Consider the following 11,100-nt stretch of genomic DNA (forward strand, 5'->3'; position numbering starts at 1 on the left):
ATCACAGCTCTGGCCTACACTGCATGAAAAGAGGGCGAGCAAAACTAAATAATACCCTTATTCCACCAAAATTATATGCAGGGGTTTTTTTAAACATGGGAGACATTTTGGTTACTTCTTTTTTTATATCTGTTCCTTATTCGGTCTCTCGTTCTAAGTCACAAACCAGAGCTGGTGATTGCTGGAACAGTGTAAAGACTAACAGCGAAGGTTTAGATGAGTTTTGTTTCTACTCAGTTTGTATTGAGCGTGTTTCGATGATCAGCGAGGTAAAATGTGTTCTGACTGGAGTCTGGTGGCGGTGGGAGCATATCAAATGTAGGCTTTGTAGGTTATTAGATAATAATAAGTGTCCCAATCCCTGTTGATTTTAATCATTGTATTCACTTCAACGCACATAGCATCACACCGGCAAAGGGACGCAAATGAGCGTGTCCACCCGGGTGTCATGTCTCCATCACTGACTACTGCAGAGTCATTTGTCCCGGTGATGAATGCTGAAGACAAAAGCCGGATGTTTGTGGGTGTTAGTTTTGCCCAGCGGGAAAGGGGCTTAAGTCAAAGAAAAGGGGGACACATTCAAACCTGCACCAGGAAGCATCTGAAAGGAATTGTATAAGATTATACTGATGAGTTCCAAGTGGAACAGCACTGACTGCCCACATATAGATGAAATATAGACGAGGAAACAAGCATGATGCTGGGAGCGTTGGTACAGCCATCTCCTTAGTACAGAGAAGTATGGACAGCTGTGTTAAGGAAGAGGCTGCTGTCTACTACGACGGCTTCATCTTTACTATTTTGTATGTAGTAAGAAGCAGATCTGTTAGGTTGCCCTACTTAGAAAAAAAAAGACTTGGAATAAGCAACGGTTACATCTTTCTTTGTTTATTATCATTATTATTAATTATATACAAAACCAAAATCATATATCCCTGCCACATAAAACTACTCCTGGATAAAATTAGACAAACAAACAAAGCACACCCAATGCTAAGAATGAAGCAAAAACATTTATTTTACATTGCGTGCATTATTATGTACTTGGATCACAATTCATTAAAGGTGGACGATCCGAGATTGGAAGCATTTTGATTGACTCCCAACATGTCGACGGCGAGCCTGCGGCTCACAGCTGACGGTGGCAACAGCGCTGACAGAGCTAACAGCGCTTGACCTGAATTTAACCGGAGGGTGGGCTCATAGCTTCCACAACAATGACGTCGGTCGGTACGGCGTTATCAGCTGTAACCGCCGTATGAGAGCAGAGCAGAAAGGCGGCCGTGAGTTAGCCGGGTTAGCACGCTCACATGCACTAAAAGGCACGCACAGTCGGCCCGGCTAAGTCATCAAAGCAGGAGATGCTCGGATAACAACACAGAGGGAGAGTGACTTCATTCTCTGCTCAGGTAGCCATTACTCCACGATATTTGTACATAGATAATAGTTGTTTGATGCAATATTAATGCTCAGGCTATTGTATAGGGAATCTTTATAAGGTGTACAGAGTTGGGGCGTATGCTACTAGTTACATTACATTTCCCAGTTATGCCCTTCGCTCCATTCTGCTGACCTCCTATTGCAGGCAGGGCCCTTCTTTGAATTTACAGATACTGATGTTTAAGATTAAATTGGTGCCATTTCGTGCCATTGTTGTCAGTCCCACAGTGAGCTGCACTCAACTACCAAAATGGCGGCGTTTGTCCTGATATGTGAAGTTATATCAATGGAGCATATCCAAAATATTCTGGTTTGTAAAACAAGGCAGATGCTCGACGCACAGCTGTACAGGATCCTAAATGTTCAGGTAATAGGTCATTACCGTCCTTTGGCAGAGTTCTATTTTTTGAGCCTGTGAGACCAGAGGACATGATGAAGATATGATGTAGCACATCACATAGCCAGATGAGGTCTTTGCACATACAGTATTGTAAGTAGTTCCAGGGTGCCGGGAGTCTCCTTCAGAAACAATGGTAATATTGTTCGATGCCACTGAACCTGGGCCTGGCAGTCCCTGCTGTTGACGATTGGCTTTCTCAAGCGTCCATCTCTGCATGCGTTGCTCTCAGTGCTCCTTAGGTTTGTACATAATTGGTACATCTCACCTCTCTCTCACAGCTGCATAGATAACTTGTTTTTCTATTCTATTTCAGCTTTTTAAATCTCAATTTGTTCAGATAAAAGAAACAGTTTCTGCTTTCACAACAGCAAGCATAAAAACCTAAAAGGTATTTATGTGCTCCCAAGGTCCACTGGGCAGATATTGTCTTAGCAATGTCATGGAGCCAGCGAGGGTGTTTTTGTTTTCACGGTGAAGAGCGCTTGATTTAAAGACGGTTGTTAGTGGAGGAGCAGCCTTCACGGAACAACAATGTCCGTTTCTGTGGCTGCGTCTCTTTTCAGAGACACAAACTAGAATGACAGCAAATGACCTAATCACCCCGCTGTTGTTCAGTATCAGCACCGAGCAACCCAGAAATGTTTTGCACTCGGTGCACAAGCAAGACATTCTCTTCACAGAGCAGCAACAAGAACAAACTTTAGAAGTGAGCCCATCGAGGCAGACAGTTCAGCATTTCACAAGGACAGCAGCCCAAAACCAACTGGGACCGAGGAGACAAGTGGAATAGTTTTGACTGACTGGGATCACGACTGTTGCAACTAACTAAAACTTAAAACATACAAAGCAGTGCTGTTTTAATGTAGAATGAAGCAAACCTCAAAGCTGTGCTGTAGGACAGGCCAAGAGCAGCATGTTCATTAATACAATGATGGTCCTTCAGCGTCCTTGCACTGCTGTCAAGTTTAGGCACAGACATTAACATTGTTTGTTGGACGTTGTATCTTTCTGTCCAGACTCAGCTATTGGATGGAACGCCATGGGATATGGCTCAGATGTTCCCCTCAGGGTAATAACTTTGGTAATCCCTGAACTTTCTTTCTATCATCAGGTCAAAACATTTCCCCCAATACCTTCAAAACTAAAGACATTCCCATCATTGGAAAATGTTAGCATGCTAACACTCTAAACTAAGTTGGTGAACACAGTAAATGTTATACCTGGTTAACATCTGGATGTTACCATGCTAGCATTAGCATTTAGCTCAATGCACCACGGTGCCGATGTACTCAGTTAGTTTGGGCTGCGTCGGTCCACTGCTATTATTAGTCATGTACATTAAGGATTACTCAGAGTAATCATGAAGACCGGTACAAGCTCTCACATCCGCTAATTGTCCGCCTTTTGTTCCATAAGGAACACAGTCATGGCCAAGTGGTGCAACATCAGTCTTTCCTTCAACTGACAGTGAAGCAGTTCACTGCTTTCCTCCTACAGTATGCGACTGCAGTACAAATATTTTGGGAACCATCCTGTATGATAAGCTGGAAAGGACAATTCAGATGTTTTGAGCTGGGGTTGCATGAGGCACTTATCCAGTCAGTGTTGTACCTACAGTAGATGGAGGTCGGCACGTGTCCAGTGTGGAGACAGGAGTACCAGCACGGGAGTAAAGCATTTTAGAAACCTAAAAGTTTGTGATAGTATGTGACTTTGGTGTTTTACGGGGTAAGTTTGGATTGGATATTACAAATATAGAGTACACTTAAAGTGATATAGATGTCTTATGTGTCTAAACTGGTACTCCTGTCTGTTTCTACAAACTGTCTACTGTAGGCAATACACTGAGTATGGATAAGTGCAACCACACTTCAAAATATCCAAACTATCCCTTTAATACTAACAAAACAATTATACGGTTTCACTGTATGAAAGAGGGAAATGTACAGCAGAACTCAGCTGCTTAAAAGCTATGCGAAGGTACAAACAACGAGATAGTTAAGTGGTAGCATCAGCCACAACTTCAGAAAAACTGTGGGATGAATCAAACTCGGAGCCTTTGAGTTGGGAGCAGTATTTGAGCCATATTTAATCCGTAGGCTGAGACCCGACAACTCAGAGTGAGCAACAAATATGTAACGATGTGTGCACATCATGAATTCCCCAGACAAACACTCTTTTAGCTACTGTAGAATCCACACACAGGACTCCACAGTCACCCTTCCACACCTCCAGAGGGTGACAGGACCTTTGTTTTTACAAAGTTCACAGCAGGGCCTTTAAATAGATTCATTGTTTTACCCAAGTCTACTTCTGATGAAATGCACACAGTATAGGTATGACCAGCACAGCTCCACTCTTCTGAGGGATTGTGCAGGAAGACACTTGTCATATTGTGACAATAAGATATGTTTAGACACATACATGTTTAGCCACCAGCCTCAAGTCCTAAACTGTCTACTGTGCATCTGCTGGCAGAGCCTTGAGAAGTTAAAGCTGGCATTTACCGAACAAGCAAAGTGAGCTAGTGAGGAAGCATACGGTAGTCTTCTCCCAGCTGTACAACAAACAATGTACTTAGAAACTATTAGTGCTTTTAGACACTAGATACACAGACTAATGTCTGCTCTACATGACAGCTTCACCGTTTTAGAGTGCTTCTGCTTTTGGACAGAAGTTTATCTAAATTACAACTTGTGTTGACATCCCGTGCACCCGAACAGAGTGGCCTGCCAGATAGGTTGTCCACCATTCTAGGCCTGCATTCTGCACTGCATGCGGCCCACCACGTTATGATTCGATTAGGATCCAACCTGCACTAGCACACATTGTCCCTATGGCCCCAGCAACAGCAAAGGAGGGGGTTACTACATACTCTAGAATGAGCTTCTCTGCATGTACCGGGTTCACAGTCAAACTATACAGCATTTTAATAATGGGAATCCAATACAAAGATCATTGTGACAACTATTACTTTCTCCATGTCCTCAAGCTGTAGAAGGTTGTATTGGAAAAACTACACATACACTGTGTGGTCTGTGATTTCCTCTTGTTTACACCGTAAAAGCAAGAGAAACCCATCCATAGAGACGTTGCACTGTCCCCTACAACAAAGGTTCCTGCAGAAAGAAAAAGCTAAATCCCAACAGCCATATTTTGGACACAAGCGAGTCCTGCAGGCACACAAGGACAAAGGGGACGCATTGCTCTGACAACTGCAGAGCAGCAGCAGAAAAGAAAAATGACAGAAAAGAACCAAAGGGTACAGTCAAAGACAGAAAGACACTTCGTACTCACAGCAGTTCAAATCTGGGGTTTCCCTCCTCTCAGTCCCGACACACTTTCCTTTCCCTTCATGCCGTGCAGTGTCAAGTCTGCCCCTCGTTAATACTCCGACACCTGTCCCGAGTCCATGCCTCTGTGCAAGTGTGTGAGAGAATGCACATCCCGTTCTTGCAGAGTCTTGTTCCCCTCAGCAGGACGTAAATGTCAGCTCTCCACTTCCTTTCACTTACAGGGCAAGCTCTCCCAGTGTGGGACACAGAGACCGAGCAGCGCTGCTGCTGCTGGTGTTGTTGGATGAGAGGAGGCGGTTATTTGGTGGATTCCTTTACAGGACCGCTTTCATCTCCTCCATTTTGCCCCCTCTCCCATCCCATCATCCTCGTCTTTTTTCTCTTGTTTACTTCCTTTCCCTGATGGCTCGGCACCCAGCAGAACTTTAACATCCAATTATATATTAGCAGCAGGAAACAACGGAGGGAACTACCAGATCCCCCCCCACAAAACAAAAAGAAGAAAAGCTGTTTTCTTTCTTTTCTGTCTTGTCCTTCTGCCGGCCTCACGGTCTGCTCTGTCCCTCCGCCACATGGTATTCTCTCCCTGCTCCCTCCTCTCCCCCTGCCTGACATGCTGGCTCACCCCTCCCCCTTCTCTCCTCTCCGGTTGGTACGTTCCCAGGACAAAGAGCAGGGATGGAGGGAGCGAAAAGAAGCAGAGGAGAGGGCAAGAGGTAACGGGGGGGGGGGGGGGGGGTCGTTTTCTTTCCTTCCACATGTGCAGTCCTCTCTCTGCTGTCCTTTTGCACAGTGGCATTTTGAAATCAGCAGTTCTGGCTAATTATTGGTCAAAAGACATCAATGCATTTCACCTCAAAGCACATTAAATTAAGTGTGTCAAAACAATAACTGATGCTTTGCAAATGCAGCAAAACAATAAATAAGGGAAGCTGTTTCAACTCGGGGCGACCAAACCCTGCATTTAAATACTCACACCACAATAAATCACCACGGAGCGTGGTAGAGCGCAGTCTACCAAAGTACTAATAGAGTCGCCAAAAATATAACCTTCACCTCCCCTCTGCTCTCAGATTGCAGCCAAATACCCCAAACAAACAAAAAAGGAAAGAAAAGTGGAGGTTTCATCAGCTGTGATGACATCACATGTGCCACTCACACACAAGATGGATTAAAAAGTGCTACTGCTGGAGAGGAGAACGGAAATCCAAGCAAACAGCCGGCCTCAGTGAGGAGGACATGTGGGAGCCAAGAGAGGCCTCAAGGATACGGGGCTGCATGGAACCTCCCTGTGTGTGTGTCTGTGTGTGTGTGTTTCTCTGTGCAAGACAGAGATCTAACACCAGACAAAGAAAAGATCAACAACAAAAAGATAGTTCAATTCAACTTCAGGTTTAAACTTATTTACTTACTTTTATTGCTGCGACCTTCATTCCTAAAGTGACTTCAAAAAGGTTCCTCTAACAAAACCTGCTGCCAAACATTTACAGCCAAAGTGTGGCAACCACACAGTCACTGCTGAGTTGAAATAGTGCCACTGTTCTGTGTTCAAGGTGAGCCGTTGCTCGGCTAGCTGATGAATATCAAATGATAATCCAATGATGACCCAGTTCATTCAGCTCTCCGCTCTGCGATGCCAGTGACAGGCTGGACTGGTTTATCACACATCACATGTGGGGAGGTCAGACGTTTTCCAGGACACGTAGAGACAAAGTTTCAGCGTCCAATGCAAAAAGCTAAAAGCCTCATCAAATGATATTATTGTTATTTAAGATTAGACAGGAGAGATCACTGACTTTGAGTGCATTGAGGATGTCAATGGGATCTTTGAAATGTATTGCATTAGACATGGCAGCTATTAGCAACCCATGAGTAAGTTACTTGACATGGGGGGGAGGAGATCTCATCACTTTAAACCTCTTAACTATTTGTGTGAAATCGTCATAATTATCACATGAATGTGTTTTGTGTTGTTACCTTTGACCACCAAAGTCTAATCAGTTCATCCTTGAAGAAAGACCCTCCAGGTGTTGCTGAGATACCGTGCTCACAAGAACGGGATGTATGAAAACATAAGGCCTCCTGCCACAGAGGACTACAATCATGCACTGATCCGGGGTTCATAGGATTGATAACAATTGGTTCTGAGGGAAACGTATATGTCCATTTGTGAACCAAATTTGAACCATGAATGTCTGTCCAAAAATTGCAAAAACATCAAATAGATCTTTGAGTCAGAAACACCGTGGTGGACCATCATCCCTTGATCAGCCTCTGCTAGCGTGGCTCATAAAAATAACTAGTAGACCAGCAGAACCACTTGAGGAACTACGAGGAGTTGATGACCTTTAGATCTTTTTAAATCTTCAATTTTCAGACATTTGTCAGCAGACAATGATGCAATATATGATTCTTTCCGTAAGTAGGATTTTCCTACAAAACAATGTATAGACTCCTCTCACTAATGACCCACTAGAGGTGGGTGGTGCATCTGCCTGGATTCTCTCTATTCTGTGTTCCGAATGCTTCTGGGCATCAACCTCTATAAAAACAAAGCGACCAGCTGCCAGATCGTAAGCACGCATGCAAGACGACGCTACGGAAAGGGCATACACAGCACCGGAAAAAATGCAAATACAGCGAGGAAAAGCACCAAGCGGACAAAGCTTGTTCCAAAACGAGAAGGAATCCTGGGTCGTCTTTCATCCGCTGGAGAGCTCCCTAACCCACGCAGCCAAACAAATCCTACTCATTCCTCCTTTAAAAACACTTCTAAATAGCGGCAGAGCCCACGGCGTTCCTCTGCTCTCATTTCCCGTGAGTCTCCCCCGTCCTCTGCGTGTGACATAAGAGAGCTGGCCAGGCCAAAGAACCAGAGCCACGAGAACTTTCAAACCAAAGGCTGACTGCTAGCCAGCAAACAGCTTTCTGACACTGTGCAACTTCTTCAGGGCTGGTGGATGAGATGACACCCCCCTTCATTTGCCTCTGTATCACGGCAAAATGCTATTCCTCTTCCTCTATAAACTCTGTGGACGTCTTTCTAATCTAACCTATGACGGACAAACAGACCTCGATCCGTTAGTGAGACGATAGAACAGCATCATCCTTGAGGGATGATCATGAAGAAGCGAGGGGATGGAAGTTTGCAGGAAACGGGAGAGTAATGTTACGATTATAAATAATGGCCTCTTTCCCATGATGCCATTTCCACACTGGGGTACTTCTGTCACCCTGCAGAACCAGAGGGGCTTGGAGCGCAGGTCTGCCTGTGGGGCTTCACTGCAGTACTTCCGAGCTAAAAGGAGGATGTGTGAGGGAGCGAACTCTAAAAATCATTCCTAAAGCTATAAGGACTGAGAAGTGAGATGGGATTTAAACACAGAGGGCGATTTGCTGTGAGGGAATGAGATGGAGACTTGGAGCAGATCACAAAACTAATCCCATTATGAGAATGCTTTCTGTGGTGTAGATGCGCTCACAAAGACTTTACTGAGACACAGAAGCACAACTGAAGAGCCTTGACTGAACAAAGACCAACCCTCAGGTGAAAGGGCACCGAGTGAAACATGGATTTCCATCTTCATGCAGAGTGTATATCGTCCATATGTGCATCCTACTAATATAGGCCACTCTGGTAATGCAGTTAACTCACCCGCTGCAGGCGGTCGGCCCATAACAAACACAGGTCGTTACGTATGAGGCAAAAGGGCCTCTGTTCAAGGTACCTCAACATTCTAGTTTTACAGAAGAACGACCGGAATGCAGAAATCGCTAAAAGCATCTCGATGTCAAGAGGATATTGCAAGTTTGTCTTTTTTATCCCCCCTTTCATTTTCCGGAGGCCAGAAAAAGGGCGTAAGGCGTTCCCAACATGCTTACTCCAGCAGCAAGCTCAGCAGCTTGAAATGTTCCCACATCCCAGGTATGTTTTGAACGTGCCTTTCCTTTTCCAAACAGTTCCCAATGACGGCTTCTCAGAACAAACCATGTGGCGGGGTTACGTTACCTAAATGCACTACCCACATTCAAACAACACCCTTCCCTCAAAACTCATATGCAACCTGTAAAAGGGAGATGGGAGTCAGTGCTTTGTTGTCAAAATTGGAAAATATCAAAAATTCTAGATAACATATTTTGATACAGCAGGCATTACTTTTTGTAAATGTTCACATGTAACGTGGGATTGAAAATCGTCATGACTAATTGAGCTGGTTTTCCGTCCTGGAGTGGATTTTGGAACACTTTTCATCGTGTGCATTCTGGCTTTGAGGACAATCACATTTTCAACCATTTCGAGTTGTCCTCCAATAAAGGCCATGAGAGAGAGACACAGAGAGCGAGAGAGAGAGAGGTTGTGTGTGTGTGTGTGTGTGTGTGCAGTCTGGCTGGTCTTTTGTTTCCTCTAACAAGGGCAGAATGAGTCCAACCGTTACATCATCCTCTGCTCACAAGGAGTGGAAAGAGGTCCTCTGAATGTGTGATAGAGGGGGTTTACAGGCCATGGCTCGGAGTTTGCTTTGTCCAGACTAACATATGGTCCTGAACTATTCTACAGCTACAACTGATCCAATGTCGACCGTAATTATTTTCTGGACCCTGCCGTCGGTCGCCCCCTGTGCCTTTAAAGGGCAGCCTGCCTCCTGGGTGTGCGCTGCCCGGCGCCGTCTTCAGTGTAGCGCTGCAGTTGATGGATTGGGTCCTGCTAGGGGGAGGGAGTACAACTCCATGCATCTCTCTCTCGGCCCTTTGTGAGTGAAAGGAGTGACTGGGCAGCCGGAGCATATTGTGTCACGATGCTCAGCTAGCAGGGCGGATGCAGGCAGGCGAGTGATGGGAGGTAAAGATCCCCCCCTCCAGACGGTTACCGGCACGTCACCGTCTGAAGGTGGAAGCAGCGGAGACACATGAGCCTTACAGCAGCACGGTGTGCTGGCCTAGAGGACGGGCCAAGGGGGGCGTCAATCTTCATCACACGCATGGCCGCATGCATACATATGGCCTACTGCTCTCCCGCACACTAGAACCACAGCCTGAGTAACTATTGTCGAGATGGGGGGTCGGCACTCCTTCACAGCTGTTAAACTCAGACTGATTGCCGTGAATATTGTCGGCCACCTTTCTAAGTCTTTGTCTTTCTCAAGCACATATACGATTTGTCTCAGGCCGCTTATCACCACGTTTATCATTAATCTCTCTGCATGGTAGTAAAGTTGTACGATATCAATTTCTTATTTGTATAGCACATTTCAAAAACAAGGCAGTCGTGGGCCATCAGAGCCTGCAAGGCCTTCTCTGCTGGTCTAAACAGAATCACAAACTTATAGCTATTTTATAATTGAATCATTTTTTCTTAAATACACTACATGTATTATAATTTATAAAAACATTTTTCCCATCATCTTATTTTCTCATTGCACAGCTACTGTCTTCCTCAGTTGCTCTGCTTCCAGTGCAGCTTGTTTTAAGTAGAGCTTTTATCCAATCAGATCTCACCTCTGTCTCTCTAGGTTAGAAGAGAGGCCCGAGGCCTGCAGACTCACAAGTGAATCCATGTGCAGGTTAAGTGAATGGGGACAATATTGTTGATTGTCATAGTGTTCAACCAATCAGTTATTTAGTTTGACATGTTGGGCGTATTCTTTGACGTGTCAGCGCTGCTAGCTGGCCTATAAGTACGTGATTGGTCAGTGGGCTAGCCTGACGTGTTGGGCGGTGACAATCCCAAAATCTGCTGCCTCTGTCGAGCGGACATTTTCAGCCCTCAAACGCATTAAAACGTATTCAAGAAATACAACTAGGGAGGCTCGATTGTCTTCACTGGCGTCCATGAATGGAGAAGGACTTCTTACTGGAACTAAAATACACGGATGTACTGAACAACCGTGAGATTAAACTCTTTATTAACAAAGAAAGGAGGATGGACTTTGTCTTTAAATAGTGAGCAGCAGGTCTGGTAAGTTA

At 45.0% G+C, this 11,100-nt stretch overlaps 1 protein-coding gene across 11 annotated transcripts in view; it reads right to left on the reverse strand.

The window, feature by feature from the left end:
- arhgap32b (Rho GTPase activating protein 32b) overlaps window positions 1-11,100 on the reverse strand; it is a gene marked incomplete at its 3' end in the record, with an annotated part of 173,871 nt that overhangs the window by 35,683 nt on the left and 127,088 nt on the right. The window contains exon 1 of one of the 11 annotated variants that reach the window (XM_079283244.1): window positions 5,138-5,870. The exons of the other annotated variants lie outside the window; for them this stretch is intronic. Of the gene's footprint in view, window positions 1-5,137; window positions 5,871-11,100 lie in introns of those variants that run through there. 11 annotated transcript variants of the gene reach the window in all.

The sequence above is a fragment of the Melanostigma gelatinosum genome, assembly GCF_949748355.1.
Source record: "Melanostigma gelatinosum genome assembly, chromosome: 14".
NCBI classification, from domain to species: domain Eukaryota; kingdom Metazoa; phylum Chordata; class Actinopteri; order Perciformes; family Zoarcidae; genus Melanostigma; species Melanostigma gelatinosum.